General features: G+C 47.5%; 1 protein-coding gene across 1 annotated transcript in view; it reads right to left on the reverse strand.

Annotated features, from left to right (window-relative positions):
* Positions 1 to 22,228, reverse strand: part of FBXO36 (F-box protein 36) — a 71,933-nt gene that overhangs the window by 48,485 nt on the left and 1,220 nt on the right. The window lies entirely within an intron of this gene.

Genomic DNA, 22,228 nt, shown 5'->3' on the forward strand with positions numbered 1-22,228 from the left:
TCCTGCCCCATCCAACCCCCCCGTCCCCTGATGGCCCCCTGGGGACCTCTGCCCCATCCCCCCCATCCTCTGACTGCCCCGACCACTATCCACGTCCGTGATCACCCCCTGAACTCCCCTGCCCTCTATCCAACCTCGCCTTGCTCCCTGCCCCCTTACTGCGCTGCCTGGAGCACTGGTGTCTGGCAACGTGGCTGTACCAGGACAGGCAGCCACGCCACGCCACGCAGCACAGAGCACTGGGTCAGGCCGGGCTCTGCAGCCCCAGCTCTGCAGCCCTGCCGCCCAGAGCACTGCGCCGTGTGGCGGCATGGCTGCAGGGGAGAGGGGACAGCCTCCCAGGCCAGGAGCTCAGGGGCTGGGCAGGACGGTCCCGCAGGCCACAGTTTGCCCACCTCTGATATAAGCTGAAGTACTCTTTGGGCTTTGGCCTCATGAAGATGTAGAGGAGTGCACTCTGAAGTTGACGGGCCTAATCTATTTTGTGAATTGAAAACTAAGGATTATAATGCTCAGAAATACAGTAAGGCTCTCACATTGTAACCTGTTATGCCCTCTGTTTCCAGAAGAGATTGGACTTCACTGTATAGTAGTCTACTATGAGAAGGATTGATTGGTTTGGAATTTGACGTGACTTCAAACTGAAACAATGATTCAATAAACTCCAGGTTCCATAGATTGGAAGACAGATCCTGCCAATTATCCCAATGTTTAACCAAAACTGTAAAAGCCAGAGTCCAAGAAAAAAATCTTATTGTCCAGCACCATAGGACTACTAATAACCAGTTTGGGACAACTGAATTTTAAATACATACTGTACAAGCTGCTAACTTGAACTTTAAAGTCCTCTGAGCATTGAATGACTAGCATGTCTGATCTAAGGCTGAATGTGAACATTGGTACCCCATCTCAATTTGTGAACACCACTAAAAAGCAGAATGGATTGGACTGTGTGGGCTTCTACTTTGCTAGTTTTTTCAGCCAGTTACACCCGAAGTCACACCTTTGGCAGAGTGGACATTTAAATATTTTCTCTCTCCATAATGTATTATTTATGTTTGGTGGCATTTATTAAGGCAGATGTTCAGTTTTCATTTGAAGCCTCTGATCAGATGCACAGGCCAGTTAATGCACTCATGATTTTCAAGTGCAGATCATATCAGCGTTTACCCTGGAGGGAAGGGACACAAAAGACAAGAGCATTCCTTCTGATCAACATCACATTAGACAGTTAAACAATAGCCACATCCTGCTCCTAGAACCCTGCATAGACTCTTCTCATGAATTTGCCATACTTTTAAATGTTATTAATTTATTTGTTTATTATAGAATATCGGTATAGCAGTCAATTACAAATGGCATAGAAAAAACACTAAAATGTTTCTTACACTAAAAAATCTGCTAGTACCATACTTCAGTTTTGATGTTGCCATGTCCACTAAATGCTTGCTTCCAGTAGCATGTTTGCATGTTCTCTCTCAAACACCAGCACACTCAGTTATGAACCATCACGGATTAAAGGACAGAGGGAGGAGAGAAACGGAGTTAGTTGTGAGAAATATGGTGTTTCTCCATACACTCAGAATTGTTAAATAAGTGTACAGTGATGAAACCTACTAAGGACATGGATCCACATTAATATTTTTCTTTATTTTTGAAAAAATGAGAATGTTACTAAGTGTTAAGAAATAAAAGAGAAAAAAGAGTCTGGACAACAAACAAGCAAACGCTTGGTAAATATGTGTAGAAAATGTAAACAAATGTAGAAGTATGACCTGACATGACAATAACTACAACTGGTGCATGGTTTATGGATTGCAGACTCTAATGCCACAGGCTCTCAGCTAGTAATTAGTGGTATAAAAGAAGTTTTCTTATACTTTGTTTAGAGAAACTGTCAGCATGCCTTCTACTTATGCAGACCTGTGAAGTACTCCGATTTTGTCAAAAGGAAAAAGAAAAGATGAATTATTATTATTTTATTCTAATTCCTGTACACAGAAGACTGAATCAGTAGCACTAGTGTATAACAAATGCAAAAATAATGGCAGATGGAAGAATTTTTTGGATAGAAGACAAGAATACAATTTCATGGATCTCAGTTAATAAAGAGGTAACATAAGAAAGGGTGGTTGGTAATGATTCCAAAAGGTCATGTACAATAACTAGTAAACTGAATCACTATGAAGCTATTGCGCTAACCCCTGCTTTACTCAAATACTCCAAAACATGAATCAATTCACTCGAGAGCATAGCTAGAAAAAAAACTTTTCTGCTTAAAGTTATTGACAAATGTCAATAAAATACAGGAGGGGTGAGGAGCAGGAGGCTTGGGAAAGTATTTATGATCCTCTTTTGGGGAAGGGAAAGGGAGAGGAGAGTCCAGGTAGGAAACCTACCTCCTTGTCTTTCCCCCTCCTTTCAGTCATGCTCCTGTCTCTCACCTCCCTCATTCCTACATTAGCACGTTTGCTGATCTGCTCTGTGGATTCTTGCAACACAGCAGAAGTGATTATAATTTTGATCATACAGTGTGAATGCTTCCAAGGCTGGAATGTCTGCTATACAGACCTCTACATACAGAGCATAAGAAAACAGGACAGGGAGAGAATAAAAAAATTGAGACTGAGACAACACTATCACAGGCAATAAGAAATTACTCTTGTCTTGAGGATCAGAGTCTTCTATTATGTGCACGATGCTTTCCATCTAATAATAATATATGATTAAGTAAGCAGGCAGACAGGAGTGTCGTAATTAGATTATTCTCCTATTTAAGAGAACAAAGGATGCTAGCTAAATGTGAGACATAACGTTCCCTTCCAGATGATAAGACATTGACAGGTTGCATTTGAAGCAGTGGTTTCTCTCCAATTTCAGTTTCAAGGTCTCTTCATTACAGTTTCAGGCCTGGTCTACACTTAAAAAGTTTTGCTGGCATAGCTATGTCTGTTAGGAGTGTGGGGAAAAAAATCACATCCCTAATTGACATAGCTATGCCAACAGAAGCTGTAGCGTAGATGCAATTTTATCAGCAAAAAATATCCTTTTGTCAGTATAGTTTATTTTTTTGGGGAACTGGTATAAGCTATACTGGCAAAAGACGTTTGCCAGTATAAGCTGCATCTCCACTAGGAAGGTTTGCCAGTATATCTATACTTATACTAGCAAACACTTCTGAGAGTAGACGAGTCATTGGTCTAGTTGTACCGTCAACTAACCTCTTGGACTCCTCTGGATATTTCTATTTTTATTCCTTCCAGGAATGTCTCTTTTGACACCTGAATTGAATACATCTGTAGTTTTTTATTTGTACCAAAATTGCTTTCTCTAAACTTCTCTCCTTGCTTGCTCTTCCTCAACACTGAAATCTCTGAAGATCTACTCTCTGCTATAGCTTTATTTTACTAGTAGTCCCTGCAATTTAATAATGTATTTTTCTTTACTCTTGTAATATACACTTGATATTCTACTGTATTTTCTTTACTATCAATTTAAACCCCTCTAATTCCATCTGACAGCTGTGACTGGAACACAAAGGGATCCACCACATTGTGCATCATCCTGATGGTCTAGGCTATTGCCAGGGGGTCCCTGATTTGCCAGCAGAAGGGATGGAGACAGGCACACCTTTCTCTTTCTCCATCTGCGTTAAGGGAAAATGGATAATTTTTTTCTGTCTCCTTTCTGTTAGGACACCATGGGCTAGTCAGAGATATAAGAAGTCCTTCTGTGGTCACCCTCTTTCTTTGAAACCATGTCTCCTCAACACTGTTGGTTACAAAAAAAGTTCAATTTTAGTTTTGTTTTTTCCATTTTGTTTTTCACTGAATTGTTAATGTACTAATTAATTATAGATTTTGGATTCACTGTTACTGTCTGCACAGTTCACACCTACATATCTCAGCTGTGGTATTTAGTTTCTCCGTTGTTGATATCTATCACATCATTATCAGTTTCCTATTCCCATTTGAGAAATGCAGAAGTGTAATAATTATACTGTATATTGACTATCAAAATCGAGTTCTCTGTCACAAGTGACTGCTTGCTTCTCTGGTGCTCCCTATCTTTCCTATTGTTTTCCTTCTCTTGCTTGCAGTTTCCACTTGCCCCCACTCATTTCACTCCATTGTTTACTATCATTCCATTATATTATTTATAACTTCAACTTTTTACACTCACTGAAATCTCCCAGGTTTCTGCTTCTTTTAGGTCACTTAGCCTCCCTCTACATATGACTTTAGGCATTGTACAATGCACTTCTTATTCCTATCTAGGGTTGTCAACTTTGTAATATTTAAAAACCGGACACTCCAACAGAAGTGCAAGAACCTCCCCTACCCTCCCCCCTATTCACTCCTCTTCCGCACTCCTCCCATCGCTCGCTACTATTCCTTCTCTCCCCTTCCCGGGTTGGGGGACTTACCTGTGGAAACGCGGCTGGGAGCTGCAGCCGCACAACGCAGGTAAGAGGCAACCCTGGCTGAGTTGGGGTTGGCACAGGTGGTGACGTGGCGCCTTCCAGCTGCCCCCGCCCACTGGACTTTGTGTGTACAGTAACTGGACTTTGCGTGTCCGGTCAGTAGATCTGACCGAACACTGTCAGACCCCTTTTCAACCGGAGTTTCCGGTTGAAAACCGGGCACCTGACCATCCTACCTATGACTCATCTTCTTTTTCCCCAATTATTACATCCTACTTCTCCAGCTAATCTTTTAAGAGTGACTTATTTCAGTTAAACTTATTCCAAATTGATTTAAATTAAATCAAAATAAGTTTGATTTAAACTGGAATAAGACTGTCCACATAGTCTTTTGTATCAGTTTAAGCAAAATGGTTTAAAATTACATCTTAGGTTAAACTGGTACAAACTTCTTGTGTAACCCTAAAAGCTTGTCTACAGATGGAATTGTTTCTGATTAACTCCATGTGTGGACACTCTTATTCCAGAAGACTGCCTTGTTCCTGTTTAGCTCAACCCACTTTGAAAGAGGGGGCTAGTTTACCTACACAGACTCTTCCGATACAGCTACACCATCACCAGTATAGCTATACTGGCAGAGCTCCTAGCATAAAAACAGTGTATGCCAATAGAAAGAGTTTTTCTGCTGGTAGAGTAAAACCACCTCCCTGAACATCATTAGCTATACTGACAGATACACTCTTCTGTCTGTACTTCTGCATGTATGCTGGGAGTTTTGCTGGCACATCTATGTTGGCTGAAGTGTGTGCATTTTTCCCCACATCTGTAACAGACATAGCTATGTCAACAAAACTTCTTAGTGTAGACCTGGCCTGGTTTAAGCTAGACAGGAGTAAGGCACTCTTGTTTTGCAATAAGAGTGCCTATGATTGGAGTTAAAGAGGAACCGCTATTGTATTTTAAATTTACATCCTACCTTAATTTATGTTTATTTTCAAGGTAGACAAACCCTTAAACTGAAATAAGAGTGTCCACAGAGTGATTTGCACCAGTTTAAACTAAATTGGTTTAAAAAACATTTTTAAGTTAAAGTGGTGAATCTTCTGTGTGTAGACTTTGGCACTTTCACTTTCTGTGACTCAATCCTATCCTTCTCCCAGCTCTTCTTACTACATCTCCCCACTCCTTCCCTTGAACAGGCCTCTTTCTTCCTTTTTAACATTATTGCATACAACTGTATGCCAACTTTACAAAAATTATACTCACTCTTGATACTTCTTTTGTGCAGAGGAATAAAATATAGTTATTATATCATCATGGTATGGATGGACAAGTAAATTTAGTGTCCGGACAGGGGCACTTTCATGACAACTTTGCTAGGCAGTTATATGGCAACAAGAAAAAAAGAAAATGTGCTATGAACAATTAAAAGACAACAGAAAACAAATGATATATAATATAAAAGTAACTCAGGAGCAAAGAAAGGAAAGTTTTACATACAGTTTTAGAAGGTGGGAAAAAAAGCAGAATTATGTCGAAGAATTCTGCAGATGTACAACAGAGTAAAAAAGACCGTCATAGGTTATGTACCATCCTAAGTAAGCTAAGCAGCAAATACAATTATTAAAAAATTAAAGATTCATAAAGAAGGACAAGCAGTGATATATTTTTTGTCCAAACAAGTCTGTAAAGGAGCCAGGTACAGCTGGAAAGTATTATTTAATGAAGAGAAGATAGTTTTCCCATGGTAGGTATGTCCTATATTATTTACAGACATTACGTACTATATTATTTACAGACATTACACTTCCATGACCTGACAATTATGTGCATGGCAGGTAGAATTATATCTCTGTAGATATCTTTGAAGTTATCCATCTTCAGTGCCGTTATATATAGTCCATGCAAGAAATTCTTTGGTAAAAATAAGAGATTAAGTCATGTAATTTGAGTCCCGGTATCATTAATCATGTACTAGAACTGGGTTAAGAGTGAGCAAAATCACCCTAGATAAAAGAAGGACCCTGTCCCTTGATAGGACTTTATGAAAACTGAAAAAGAAACCAGTATTTTATTTACAAGTAACTGTGATATAATCTCTGGATTAATTTTAATCTGTATTTTTTTGCAGAAATATAGTACATAGTAGGACTGGTCTGAAAATTCTGTCAAAAATGTATTTCAACTGAAAACTGGGTTTTTGACTGAACAAAATGTCACTCTGGTAATTAATGGCTTAAAATGTGAAAAACTAAAATTTTTTAAAACTTGTATAATTTTATAAAGTCTCTCTCTTTTACAATAGTGGTCCAATTCCACAGCTGTTGTAAATCAGTGTACCGAGACTGAAATCAATGGAACTATGCTGATTTACATCATCTGCATATCACCACATTGGTGAAAAAGGAAATTGCAGAAACATCAGTTTCCGCCATTGTTACCAATGTAATCTCTAATCATATCTAATATCCACACCCTACAAGGTCTCAGAGTCTTCCAGGCAGGAGCCTCTCACTCTCTGCAGTCTCAGTACAACCTCCTGAACTTCCCCTTTACTAGATCCACCTTCTGCTCTTTACAGGAAATTGCCTGACTTGCTTGGCCACAGGTTCTCCAGTCTAAGGGCAAGCCCCTGGGTTAGAGTCAAAATTATTACCTAATTAGTTGCTGATTAGCAGAAACAGCCACCTAACAAAAGTCACTGCCTTTTTCTGACTCATTTCCAGTCTGTTATAGTAACTTGCCCTGCTGCCTCTCCCACACATTTACAAATTATCTGCTCTCTTACTGGCCTTCATCACATCTTTATAATATTTTTATCTTTTTCAAAGCTATTTTTCAGTTAGGGGCATTTGAAATCTGAAGGAAATTTTGACATAATCCAGAGAATTATCATTCTTTCCTGGCAAATTCTGCAGAATTTCATGTAAAATCTGAGAGATATGTAAAGCAAACTCAGCCAAAAAAATAATTAGTGAAGTAAATTAAATTAATAAGTAGTTTTAAATAAAATTTATCTTTATTTAACCTAGTTTTTAGAAGGTTTTTAAGTAAATGATCCTCAATCTCACTTATTTTCCACTTGAGATCTTCCCCCATAAAGTAAGGCGTTCTGTCCTCTCCAAATCTTCCTTCTGGTTTCTTCCCCAGATATCTTCCAGTCCCCCTTAGGCCCTCCATTTTCTTTTCCCTTCCACAATCAGGTGCTGAGAATCCCTCAAAATCAAATATTTGATATTCTATTATTTGCAGTTTGATTCCTACAGAAGATCTTTTCAAATGACTCCAGCTACTCTGTATGTCAATGTAGATGAGTGGTTGCCACACAGTACCCCAGGAGGCTCAGGGCAGCCCTGCATGCAGCCTCTCACCTCAGTTTCCCTTCTTAGATCCCCAAATAAACTCCACACAGGGTTTTTGCAGTCCTATCACAACCACCCTCCTTAGCATTTAATTTATTAACTTGAAGTTCAAAATTAAACACAAAGGTCTTCCCCCCAGTCTTCAGCTGGGTAAAGCCCAAACTTCTCTAGTCTGATCAGAGTCCTTCCTGCCTTAGCAGGCTATCCCAGCCCTTCCTACTTAGAGCAATTCAGCTGATCTCAGAGTCTTCCAGGCAGGAGCCTCTCACTCTCTGCAGTCTCACTACAATCTCCTGAACTTCCCCTTTACTAGATCCACCTTCTGCTCTTTACAGGAAATTGCCTGACTTGCTTGGCCCCAGGTTCTCCAGTCCAAGGGCAAGCCCCTGTGCTAGAGTCAAAATTATTACCTAATTAGTTGCTGATTAGCAGAAACAGCCATCTAACATGCTTGATTCAAAGTGGCATCATTAGGTTTTAAGAACTAACACCTCTAAGAGCCTCAAGATATGAAGGCTCTTTTTTAAGCTATTGTTTAAGTCTGTAGACTGAGATTTTCAGAAACGCTGAGTAACTTTCACTGATTTCCTCCCTACTTTTAAAGAACAGTAGGCCATAACTGACTCACAACAGGTTACCAGTGATTCCTACTCTTGTGGTTTTATAATAAGTCAAGCTTTCCTCATCAACTATGAGGGGCAGAAAATTTACTTTTTAAAAAAAATGAAAGCTAAGATTCTCATGTAATCACATGACTACAAGAGCTGGCATTTAAAAAAAACACATCAAATATTGCAAGACTTGCAATAAAATTACAAAAGTTAACAACACTGCACTCAGAATTTATTGCAGGATTGGGCCTAATTTAAAACACAACAAGTTGGTAACAAACAATAGAAGGTAAAGAGGATGAAGAAGAGCAACAGCAATAGGAACACTTGGTTACACACACTAGCTATTTGTCTAACTTGACAGTTCTGAATCTATTGGTTAAAAAAATCTGGGCATTGATCTCCTACTGCACATGTAGGTGTGCAGGTATGTCTTTGCTCGGATGCAGTTATGCAGGGAAATTACATGAGAATATTTGATAAAACATAAAAGTTGTTCCATAAGTACTATGTATTACTTTTATGGCTAAGTGGTTAAACAATTTACCAACATGAAGCAATCCCATGTCTAGTCAAGCATTTGCTAATGGAGTGGGTGACAGGTGTATTATTAATTACATGTTGAGTAGATCATTCTCTGGTTACATTCCTAACGTTACCATCCTCATTTTCTAGTCATCAGGCCATTCCCACAGGAACTTAAACACCAGACTACTGTTTGTCCTTGCTCTGTGTCTCACTACACTATCCCCACCATCTGGAATGAACTCCCTGAACCTTTTCAAATCCTACTTTTTCTTCATAGCCTATTATCCCCAGTACAACAATCAAACTTCTGGAACTTCCAAGTTTTCCTATTTCCAATTATGTTCCTTTAACGTGACTATTATATGCTTTTCTGCCACCCACCAGGCCAACAGATGTTAACTCTATCATAGTTTGTAATCAATGCTAGACAAATCACTAACCAGAAGTTTGATCCTACTTACCAACAGAACATGCAAGAATTGCAGAACATGCAAGGTGTGGGGTGCATGAGAGGGAAAACGTGAATCAATCCCCTATTCCAGAGAGCAATTTTGACGATAAAACTAGGAGAGACAAAATATATGCCCTTGCCTACACTAGGGAATTTTACAAAAAATGTCCAACCCATACTACCATCAGTTCTAGAAGAAGTCCTAGCATAGACAAGGCTTTTTTGGCCAGAACTGTTTTTTACCACTATGTTATTTAAACCTGGCTCTTAGAGGCAAATAATCCTGCCCCTTCCTCCACAACAATGTAAAGCACTCTTAAGAATAGCCACACTGGGTCAGACCAATGGTCCATCTAGCCCAGTATCCTGTCTTCTGAGAGACGCTGGTGCCAGATATTTCAGAGGGAATGTACAGAACAGGGCAATTATCAAATGATCCATCCTGACTTTGGCAGAGAGAGATTTAGGGACACCCAGAGCATGGGGTTGTGTCCCTATCTTGGCTAATAGCCATTGATGAACCTATTAGCCATGAACTTGTGTAATTCTTTTTTGAGCCCAGTTATACTTTTGACTTTCACAAGAACCCGAGGCAACGAGATTGATTGTGCATTGTGTGAAGTACTTCCTTTTGATTGTTTTAAACCTGCTGCCTATTAATGTCATTGGGTGACCCCTGGTTCTTGTGTTATATAAAGGGGTAAATAACACTTCTTTATTCACTTTCTCTTCACCAGTGTTTCCCAAAGTGTGGTATGTGTACCTTTGGTGGTACGTGAAAGGGTTTCAAGGGGTACGGGGCAGAATTTTTTATTTTACTTTATCATAACGGGACCCCCGGCCGGCAGTGGGCTGAGTGGGGCCGGCGGACAGAACCCCAGACCTGTGGCGGGTTGAGCAGCTCAGCCCGCTACAGGTCTGGGGTTCTGTCAGCTGGCTCCTGCCAGCCGGGGTCCTGGCTGCCAGCCCCGCTCACTCTGCTGCCTGCCGGGGGTCCCGTTTACCCAGGCCAGCAGCGAGCTGAACGGGGCCGGAGGACAGAACTTCAGCCCCGCTGCCAGCCTGAGCAGCTCAGCCCCACCGCCAGCCTGAGCAGCTCAGCCCCACCGCCAGCTCCTGCCAGCCGGGGTCCCAGCCGCCGGCCCCGCTCAGCCCATTGCTGACCGGGGGGTCCCATTCACCCAGGCCGGCAGGAGGCTGACTGGGGCCGGCGGACAGAACCTCAGACCCACTGCCGGACCCACTGAGAGGCTCAGACCCGCTGCTGGTCTGGGGTTCTGTCCTCCAGCTCCTGCCAGCCGGGGTCCTGGCCGCTGGCCCCACTCAGCCCGCTGCCAGCCCGGGGTTCCATTCACACTGGCTGGCAGCCAGGGCCGGCTCCAGCTTTTATTCTGCCCCAAGTGGCGAAGAAAAGAAAAGCAGAAGTTGTACCACCAAAGAAATCACAGAAGCACAGAAGAGCGGACGCAAACCACGTGTGTGCGTTACCGTGGCTAGGGCAATACACTTGCCTTTGTGGCATGTGCAGCAGTCATATTGATGGATAAAAGTGAATAACTGCTCTAAAGATCGTAGCAAGTACATACTTGGTGTGTATTAATATACAGATTTCTCTCTTTTTGTTTTCATTAAATCCATTTACAATGGCTCGCTGGCTAAAAACGGGAAGTTTGAAACGTACAAAAGAAAATTATGAAGGAAATATGAATGTTAGTGATAATTATGCCGAAAAATGCAGTGACATGGCTACATCAGACAACTGTGACGACAAAATTAGTGAACCGTGTGAACCATCTGTAAGTTTATTTAACGTATCAGCTGCAAAGAAAAAGAAAAAAGCCCGCAAATATGTTGAAGAATATCTTAAACTGGGATTTTCATGGACTGGCGATGAGGTGGAGCCTGTTCCACTATATGTGATTTGTTACAAGACTCTCACAAATAAAACATGAAACAATCCAACCGAAAACACCATTTCAATAGCAAACATAAAGAATATGAGGGAAAACCTGTAGAATTCTTTGAAAATAGGCGCAAAAATCTCCAAAAGTCCCAGAAAACAATTCGTAATGTGATGGGAGGTTAAAATATGAAAGCATTGAAAGCTTCATGTAGTGTGGCGTACTTAATTGCAAAGTCCAGAGCTGCTGTAGTGATTGGTGAGACATTAGTGAAACCTGCAGCCAAAGTAATAGTGCAAGTGATGATTGGAGACAAGGCTAGCAAAGCTATAGGTCATGTCCCCCTCTCAGATAACACTGTTCATTGTAGAATCACAGATATGGCTGAAAATGTAAAGCAGCAATTATTGTCAAGAGTATAAAAGAGTCGCTACTATGCATTGCAAGTGGATGAATCCACTGATACTGTGAATTTAGCTAATCTTTTGTTGTTTGTCAGATACGAGCTGAATAATGAAGTCCACGATGACATTTTGTTCTGCCAACCTATACCAACGCATACAACTGGAGAAGCTATTTTTAAAGTTATTGATGACTTTAAAATCATGTGGAATTTGGAGCACTTCAGAAAATGCTACAACTGGAGTCCTGGATTTCAAAATATTACTGAGCACTTGCTCCCCTTTCTCCATTGCATCAAACACAATCTACTTGTCTTCACTTTCAAAGCTCTTCACAGCCTATCCCCTTATGTATCCTCTTATATGCTATCAGGATGCCAACTCCCATCACCACTCTGCCAGTGATGCTAGCTTTCATTGTCCATTTTTTAAATGCAGACAGGCACCACCACTGTGCTTTCTTCTGTGCTGCCCCCGCATGCATGGGAGAAGTTGCCTGTAACACTTGCAAAGCCACCTCATTGTCCTCTTTCAAACTCTCTTCTGCTGTGATGCTTATTAAAAGCTTGACAATGGTTATGCTTACTAGTATTGTCTCATTCCTTCCTTGTACTCCCCCATCTGTCTGTTGTGTCCATCTGTTGTCTCTTGTCTTATACTTAAATTGCAAGCTCTTTGGGACAGGTTCCATCTTTTTGTTATGTGGTGTGACAGGGTCGGGTTAGATGGCTAAAGGAGAGTAATTTTTTTTTTGAAGCAAAAGATGTTTTTTTATTTGCATAACACACTTACAAAGTAAAAACAGCAGCATATGCAATGTGTAACACAGCAACCAATCACAATTATTTTCTCATTAGCTTCAGGGGAGGGAAGTGTTCAAGCTTGCCTGGGCCCAGAGCAGGAGGCTTCCTCGACTCTCGTGGTCTTCCACCCTTCTGAGTTACCTGGTGGTCCAGAGCAAGGGGCTTCATTGACTTTCGTGGTCTTCCACCTCTTCGAGTTACCTGGCGCCACGCCCGAGTGTCACCAACAATTCCCTCCTCTGAAAGCATCCAACAAGAGGAGCAGGCTGTGGGGTGGACAATCGGGGGGGGTGGGGGGGGCACGTGCTCCCACATGTGAAAGGACCCCTCTAAGGTGGTGGCGTTCGCAGCAGCAATAGCTGAGGCTGGGGTCCCTTACTCTATCCCCCAGTCAAAGGGTCAGACAAAGGGACCCGGACGGGGACACCGAGCAGAGAACCTCGGACAGCACCCAAAAGCATCAAGGGAGTCAGTGGACGCCGCCCAGAGGAACTCCACCCGGATACGTGAACGGACTGAGGATCGGAAAACGGCCCCACAGTCACAGGAAACTCCATCGGCCAACCTCCTCTCTCTGGTTTTATAGATGGCCGTTTTAGCCAGGGCCAGGAGAAGGTTAACTAGGAGATCCCGCGACTTTGTGAGGCCATGGATGGGGAGTGCATAAATAAAAAGGTGAAGGGAAAAATGCAACCAAAAACATAACAGGAGATTTGTGAGGAGCTGGAACAGGGGCTGCAGCCTGGTGCACTCCAAATATATGTGCGCCAGGGTTTCCCTCACACCACAAAAGGGACAAGTATCTGGGACGGGGGTGAACCGCGCCAAGTATGTGCCCGTGCTCACAGCTCCATGAAGAAGCCGCCAACTGATGTCCCCGATGGGCCTCGGAACCAAGGTGGAATATAGGCTAGCCCACCAGGGGTGCTCACCCTCCAAAGGTGGCAGAAGGTCTCATCATTTTGTATCTGGGCGGGACACTAGGGTGAGGGCGTGAAGGGTGTGGAGCACGAGCCTGTACAGTTCATGCAGCTGGCTCGCAGTGAAGGGGTGAGGGGGTCGATTGGGTCTGCAGGGCAGGGGTCCAATTAAAAGGTCCGGCGGGCCTGGGGTAGAGGGTGGGTGGGGCATGCCCTCGAGCAGAACCCGGTCGAGGTAAGCTCGAGCAGAGAGTGGTAAAGCGGCCTTCGCCTCCTGAAGTACGCGCCGGGGGGGTGCGAGGTCTGGAGAGCCCCATGCACCGGGCGAGCGTCAGGGGATCCAGCCAGTCTCCCTGGTTGTAGTCCAGGAGGTCTCCGACTCTCGTGACTTCTGCCAGGATCAAGCTCTGGCGCACCGAGCGGGACTCCGCCACCTGCACACAGAGCTGGGGGTTGTGTAGCAAGGGCTCCGTGAGGAGATCTACCCCCTCAGTGGCCGCCACGGACCTGGTAGTTAAAAACAGTTTCCAAGTCTGGAGGAGGTCCTGGTAGAAGACCGGCAGCCCTGAGAGGTCTCGTGGAAGACCTCCCGGACAGAGATAAAAGAGCTGCCGGTCATATCGGAGCCCTCGGATGTGGTGCAGGATGGCGTGCGCCAGTGTGCTCCACGCCGAACTGCCTGCACCATAGAAGAGTCTCTGTAGGGCCTGGAGGCTGAAGACACGGACCTGAGTGTGTAGACACTTCAGGCCCTGTCCTCCTTCCTTCAGGGGTAGATGAAGAACCCCTACAGGGGCCCAGTGTGTTCCTGACCAAAAGAACCCCAGAATCGATGTCCGGAGGTTGGTCAGGAAACCCGGGGCCGGGACCAGGGTGTTGAGCCAGTACCAGAGCATGGACAGGACTAGTTGATTAAGCACCAGCGCTCTCCCTCAGAGGGAGAGACATTGGAGTAGTCCCGTCCATTTCTGGAGCCACTCTATCACCCCGCCCTCTAAATTTTCCCAGTTTTCCAGTGGAGAGGGATGCGTGGCAGAAAGGTAAACGCCAAGGTAGAGCAGTGGACCCACGCTCCACCGGATGGTCTGAAGCACGGGTGGGAGGAAGCTCACCTGCCGCCAGTCTCCTACCGCCAAGCCAGAGCTTTTGACCCAGTTGACCCGGGCGGAGGAGGCTGCTGAATAGATGGCCTGGCAAGCCTCCACCCGCGCCAAGTCTCTGGGGTCCTGGATCATGAGGAGCACGTCATCAGCGTACGCTGACAGGACCAGCTGCAGCTCCGGCTCCTGCAGCACAAACCCTGTCAACCTCTTGAGGAGGAGATAAAGGAAGGGTTCGATCGCCAGAGCGTACAGTTGGCCTGAGAGGGGGCACCCCTGCCGTACTCCTCGCCCGAAGCTGACCGGTTCAGTCAGGGTCCAGTTGAGCTTAACCAGACACTCTGCGGAAGTGTACAGCACCCAGAGAAAACCCACAAACTGGGGTCCAAAGCCAAACGCCTGCAGAGTGCTCAGGAGGTACCCGTGGTCCACCCTATTGAACGCCTTCTCCTGATCTAAGGACAGGAGGGCAAACGACAGACCGTCTCTACGCCAGAGTTCCAAAAGGTCCCGAACTATGAATAGGTTATCAAAGATACTGCGGTCCGGGATGGTGTAGGTCTGGTCTGGGTGGATCACGTCCGCCAGCACAGACCCTAGCCGCAGCGAGATTGCTTTCGCTACGATTTTGTAGTCCGTGCTGAGGAGCGAGACGGGACGCCAATTTCGTAAATCGCGGCGGTCCCCCTTCTTCGGCAATAAGGCGAGCACAGTTTGCCTGCACGAAAGAGGGAGGACCCCGCTCTGGAGAGACTCGGCCCAGACAGTGACTAGGTCTGGGCAGAGGACGTCCCAGAACACACGGTAGAACTCCACGGTCAGCCCATCCATGCCTGGAGACTTATTAGTGGGCATACGACGGAGGGCTTCCGAGAACTCGGTCAGAGAGAGGCAATTCTAGCCGGTCTCGGTCGCTCGCGCTGACCGTAGGGAGCTCCTCCCAAAGCACTCTGCAAACGCTAGGGTCGGTCGGATCCGGGGAGAAAAGACTTGCGTAGAAGGCTCGGGCCCTCCCGCACATCTCCACCGGTTCCGTGAGGGGGGTGCCGTCTTCTGCCAGGAGGCAGGTGACGTGTTCCTTAGCCCCTCTCGTTTTCTCCAGGGCATAGAAGAAGCGGGAGCTGCGATCCATCTTCCGAAAGAGGCGGATGCGGCATCGAACAAATGCGCCCCGGGCCCGACGGTCCTTGCAGAGGAGCGGGTCTTTGGGGCTGGCGGCCAAACGCCTCTCCAGCTCTAAGACCTCCAGTTCCAACTGCTCTATCGACGCATTTCTCTGTCGGCTGGTGCCCCGGGTGTAGTCGTGGCAGAAAAGCCTGGTGCGCACCTTCCCCAGGTCCCACCATCGCCACGCCGAGGGAAAGGCATGCCGCTGCCCTCGCCAGGCCAGCCAGAATTCCCGGAAGGATGTCACGAAGCCTTCATCCTCCAACAGGCTGTTGTTAAAATGCCAATAGGCCGGCCCTGGCCTCTCCGCACAGAGGGATGCTGTCACAGTGGCTAGGTGATGGTCAGAAAATGGGGCCAGCCGAATGCTGGAGGAGTGGGCTTGTGAGAGATGGAAGCGTGATAAATAAATGCGGTCCAACCGGGAGTGGCTCAACCGATGGGCTTCCACCCGGACAAAGGTGAACGTGGAAGTGTCATCCGGGTGGTGGTCACGCCAGATGTCCACTAGGGAGTGATGTTCAACTATCTTCCGGAGGGTGTCCGCGGTGGCTGGGCTCTGCTCGGTTCCCAAGCGGTCTCGCTCCTCGAGGGTGGTATTAAAATCCCCTCCCAGGACCAGGCACTTGTGAGAATCTAAGGTGCCAAGGAAGGTGGACGCCTGCTGATAAAATTGCAGCAGCTCCGGGCCCGATGTCGGGGCATAGACGTTAACGAGGTTAACCACGAGCCCCTCTATACGGACCCAGAGATGCAGCAGGCGACCCGGCACGGCCTCGGCAACCCCTAGCACCTCGGGCCGTAGGTCGGGGGAGAACAGGGTCGCCACTCCAGCCTGCCGAATCGTGGAATGGCTAAAGTAGACCCTGTCCCGCCACTCCAGCCGCCAACTGTCTTCGGCGGTCGGATCCGTATGGGTCTCCTGCAGGAGAATCACAGAGTACCCTCCCTCCCGAAGGAAGGAGAGCACCTGGGACCTGCGGAGAGCCATCCTACAGCCCCAGGTGTTCAACGTTGCAATGGTGAGAGGTGTCATGTGGGGGGGCTGGGGGGGATCCTCACTGGCAGGGACGCTTGCATCCCGCAACGGGCCACGCAACAGTCCTTGACCCATCCCGTAGGTGAGTAATTGATCATGGAAGACGCAGACCCGCCAGTAGGCCGCGGCATCCTGCTTCCCCGTCCCTCTACCTTCCCCTATGAGGGCCCTTGATGGGCTGGAGCTTCTAGGCCTGCCTCAAGCTCTGGGGCGATATGGGGCGGTGGAGGGAAGATAGCAGCTTCTAATGGGTCGGGGCAGGAGAACACAAAGGCCGCTCCCTGGGGGTCATCAGTTGGGAAAGGGAAGGAGACAGCCCTGGTGGCGGCAATAACATTGCAGGAGGTAAATTGGATAGGGGTAGGGGCAGGGGCAGAGGCGAGGTTCTGGGTTTCGGGAGGCAAGCAGCTGGATGGTGGCGCCTCCTGATCAGACTCGAGGGTTAAGGGGGTGGGGAGGGAGCTCTCAGTGATACCAGGCACGGGCTCTATGGTGGATTTAACGGCCACAGCATCAGGAGGTGGATTATCTTCTGTTGGGCCCCCGCCTGGGAAGGAAATCAATTGTTCTGCACCAACGAGGGGTGCCCCTGGTGACTCGTGTCCCGTCCACGTGGTGCCGGCTGTCACCTGAGCAGGCTGGGCAGTGTTCAGCGGAGTGCCATCAGCGGCCGGGTCAATGGAGGAGTCCATGGGCTCCTCGGAGGTGGGAGCAGAAGCAGCAGTTAGGGGGAGGGAGCATGGGGAAAAGAGAGGTGGAGTGAGGTCACCCAAATTGAGGTTTGGTGGCAAAAGGTCGTCCTTCCCCTGGGCGACCGGGGACAGATCTAGGGCCTCGATCTCCGCGAACATGGAGGAGAGGACACTTTCCGTCGCTCCAGGGTTCTCCCCGCTAGCACCCGCCACGACGGTTGCCTCGGGGTTCACGGGGGCTTTGGGTAGTGTCAGGACAGAAGGGGCTTCCTCGAGGGTCTCGGAGGGGAGGGTCTCCCGTGGAGGGGAGACACTACCTTTCGGTGCTACCACATCTTTCCCGGCTGATACCGGTGGATGGGATGCACTCGTGGGCAAAGCGGAAGGTTCGGCATTGGTGCCCCCCTTCGGGTAGATGAGGCAGAGCTTGAGCCTTCCGCTTGCCTCGCTTCCCCTGAACTAGGGCCCAGCCCTCCATGGCATCATCTGGGGGCTGGTTAGCAGGGGTCGTGTCGGGGGTAAAGGCGATGGCTCAGGGACTTGGGGGGGGGGCGATGGGGCGGCATAAGGGAGGGAGGAGTCTCCCTGGGGCAGGCTCTCTCCCATGCCTGGTGGTATCTCTGCCACATCCTCCTCCATAGGCCCTGCCAGATTGTCAGCAGCGAGGGTGGGGCTCTCCCGCTCGTCTGGGCATTGTAGGGGAGGTGCACCTTGGGCCTGAGCAGGAGAAGCGGTGGTCCGAAGAGGAGGGGGAGCAGGTTTGGGTATCGGGTGGCCAGGGTGTCGGCAATGACGGGGCCGATGTCCTGCCAGGTCTCGGGGACCCCAGATGCCCCTCCTTGCCGGGCTAAGGGGCAGTCCCTCCAGACATGCCCTGACACCTGGCAGAGGTAGCACCGGGCTTCCCCCGTGGAGAAATACACCCGGTAACGGGCCCCCTGGTGGGGGACTAGGAAGGACCCCTTGAGCGCCTCTCCGTCACGCGCCGCCGATGGCAGTAGAAGCGGCACTTGCCGGCGGAAGGAAAAGATGTGACGGAGGGTGGGGTCGTTGCAGCCCAACGGGAGAGGACTGATGACAGAAACAGGTTTCCCCAGGGTGGAAAGGGCGGGTAACAGGGCATCATTGAGGAGAAAAGGAGGGACAGAGGTCAGGACCAGGAGGACGCCCAGGTCCTCTAGCGGCTCTAGGGGGACAAACATCCCTCCCACCGCCAGGCCCCTCTCCACCGCCTCCTGGGCAGCAGCCTCTGATGCTAAGAAGAAGACGACCTTCCCATACATTTTGGAGGCCGCCACAATGGCTGAGGGCCCCACCACCCTCGCCAATGCCCGCACATAGGTCTCCACATGGGGCGAGGCGGGCACCAGGAGGCATCGGACACCGTGCTTCCTTGTCATGGTGGGGAAGGGGCCCCGGCCGCTGTTGATGGTGGCGGAGGCGGTGGGCAGGAGAGATGATGAGGAGGCAGGCGGGGGGGCTTCCGCCGCCCGGGCATACATCCTGGGGGCTGAGGGAGGGACACCCGCAGAGCTGGTAAAGGGGGCAGTGGGGAGGGATGCCGTGGTTGGTGGCAGGGCCGCAGCAGTGGGGGTGACCCCTGCCACAGAGGGCCTGGTGGTTTTAGCGGGGCCCTTCCCCTTCTTCTTGCCCTGGCCTTTCCTGCCAGCTGGGGGACTCCCCTAGAGTCTGGGGAGGCAGTGGGCATGGCAGCGGCGGAGGTCACCCCAGTGCCCTCCATTGCTGATGCCCCAGCGGGGGCGGTGGCAGGTGGTTAACAGGAGTTGGGGTCAGGTAAGAAGGGACAGGCTGTGGGATGGGCAGTTCAGGGGGGGGGCACATGAACCACCGTACGCTTGTCCTGAGAGTCCTGTTTGGTTGGCTTGTGCTTCTGGCCCACACGGTGGAATCAGGGCGAGCAGCTAAGTCCAGAGGCAGATGTTAAACCGCCAGCAATGACGGTGGAGGAGGCAGTTGTGAAGATGGTAGCGTGGGGGTTGGGAGGACACAGATGGATCGGGGGGCGGCTCCGTGCCACACCCCCTGTGTCCCTACGAACACAGTCTCGACATAGTCAAGGCCTCCCCCCACATGAGAGCACAGTTCGAAAGTTACTCAGTCTTGGGCCCTGTCCACGGCGATTTGTAAGTTCCCCGGGCGGTGTTCCTCTGGTAGACTGCTGTTTCTCTATCTGTTCTGGGTTTTCTTTTTTGCATTCCAGAAATGCCGGAGCAAGTGATAAGATTCCTCTCAACCGGAGACGGGTCTGCAGACAAACAGCAAGCGGCTGGGTCTAGGTCCTTCCACTCCCCCCGTCTGGGGAAGCGGGCCGGCAGGCCCCCCCTCTCTCGGGGGAGGATTTCAGCTGGAGTGGCAGCAGCATCCAAGGGCGGGCGGGGCGGGGGGGGGGGGGGCGTTACAGCCAGCCAGCAGCTGGCCAGCACTCTAGCAACAGCGGAGAAAGAAAAAAAACAACAAAAGGAAAAGAAAGGGGAGAGAGCGTCTGGCCCAGTCAGGGGGGAAAGCTGAAAGCAGGGGCAAAAAGCAAGGAAAGCCCAGGCCAGAGGGCAGCAGAGCAGGCTAAGTAGGTCCCTTTCCCCTGGGTAACGTAACAGGGAAGGTTCGAGAACCATCAGGAACCTTCTGGAGACAATTAAGACAGGCTGATTAGAACACCTGCAGCCAATCAAGAAGCTGCTAGAATCAATTAAGGCAGGCTAATCAGGGCACCTGGGTTTTAAAAAGGAGCTCACTTCAGTTTGTGGTGTTCCTGTGAGGAACTGAGAGTGAGAACGTGGACTGTTGGAGGACTGAGGTGTACAAGCATTATCAGACACCAGGAGGAAGGTCCTATGGATAAAGAAGGTGTTGGGAGGAGGCCATGGGGAAGTAGCCCAGGAGTTGTAGCTGTCGCACAGCTGTTCCAGGAGGCACTCTAGACAGCTGTATTCCACAGGGCCCTGGGCTGGAACCCGGAGTAAAGGGCAGGCCTGGGTTCCCCCCAAATCCTCCCAACTCCTGGTCAGACACAGGAGGAGATGACCTGGACTGTGAATTCAGGAAAAACGGCCAAGCTGAGGGCTGCCGTGAAGCTCTAAGGTGAACAAATTCGCCAATAAGTGCATGACCCACCAAGGTAGAGGAGGAACTTTGTCACACTGCTCTGCATGCTCAAATAGTTCATTCAAATAGTCATAACTTTATGAAATCAAAACAAAATTTTTCAAAGCATGCTAAGCAACTATACATCAAGGAGGACTAACTTTATGCTGTAAACATTCCTACTTTTACGCACACATAGTAGTTCCACTGACTTCTATGGGGCTATTCACATTCTTAAAGTTATGCAAACAGGTAAATATTTACAAGATCTGGCCTCAGTTTGAATTACCAAACCACTGCCTTTAAAAAAAAAAATCTACCTGAAGTTCTTTTCAGGATATCTACGTGAAAAAAATAGAGGTTAAAATAAGATATTGTTATGGGTTGGGTTAAACCTCATTGAAACTGCCGGATATTAACAGCTGCCCTTCATTTTGGGAAAAATGTAAAGAACAATTGAGCTACTTTATAGAATAGATGGATGAAACGATAGGGGCCTTTGCCCAGAATAAAGCCACACCCAAGGCTGGAGTAGGTTTTAGCCATGTGGCAGGAGGTCCCTCTGTGATCTTGGGGCAGGGTTTGATTGGACTCAAGTGGTGTGTGTTACAGGGAAGCAGTGATAAACACCATAGAAACAGACACAGAAAAGAAGACAGCAGAACAAGCAGTTGGAGCATGGCCCTGAGAAAAAGTCGAGAGTGAGTGAGCAAGAGAGCGCTTTTTGTGCTAAGTGCTGGGTAGAAAGGGACTTGGAATTGTGAGCAAAGTAACTGTCTTGCTGGTTAATTCCTGCTGTGTTTAGAGAAACAGGAATTTGTACATTCCTAATGAATAAACAGGTTACATCAAAGAAATACCTGACTCCATCATCAATTTCTCTACCCAACTGAAACAACTCTCAGGGGGCCAAATATTGCCAAAGTGCTCATGTCATAACGGGGCAACAATATATATATATTTTAAAAATAGCAGAATGTAATGAACATTTTTTTTAAAATCACCTTAGTCAGACACCCAATGTGGAAATTTCAGCCTCAAAACAGAATTTTTCAGAAAGAAGTAACTGAAACTTTTGAAATTTTAACTATTTTTGTTACTACTGTTGACTAGTATACTTTCATATTCATTGGGGAAAAAAACAACCAACAATTACTTATAGTGGCACTTTTAAAAGGAAACTAATAAAAAAAAAGCATGTGGGACATAAAGATCAAAGCTTGGAATTCTATTCATTTTGGAGTAATAGATTCAATTTTGGTTTGCTTATTTTACAGGCCTGCCGACTCTCACCCGATTGGAGGGAAGACATCTTTGTCGTTTTGGATTAGTTTTAATGACATGTAAAAAGTATCTCCTTCTTGTGACAAAAAATTTGGCTAGGTGTTTTAATGAGACCATTAAAATCTCACTTAGCATATTATTTTTGAAATCTCACAACATTAAAACTGATACACACAACCTGAGACAGAGCTCAGTATTCATATCTTGCACCTGCTCTCTCCATGCAATACCTTTACTTTCAAGATCAAACCTAGTCAAATTTAGGGTAAACATGAAACAAACCTGAAGTACATCTTTAAAGAAGCGGAAAGTAGTCCCATCATTTGCTGGAGCGACTCTCTTATTGGAGATTAATTTTAAAGCAGTTTTAAGGCATCAGTCTTACTCTTGTGATAAAGGATTTTGCAGTACGTTTCAATAAGACACTTAAAATCTCACTCAGGA

Source organism: Lepidochelys kempii, chromosome 9 (genome assembly GCF_965140285.1).
Source record: "Lepidochelys kempii isolate rLepKem1 chromosome 9, rLepKem1.hap1, whole genome shotgun sequence".
Taxonomy (NCBI): Eukaryota; Metazoa; Chordata; order Testudines; family Cheloniidae; genus Lepidochelys; species Lepidochelys kempii.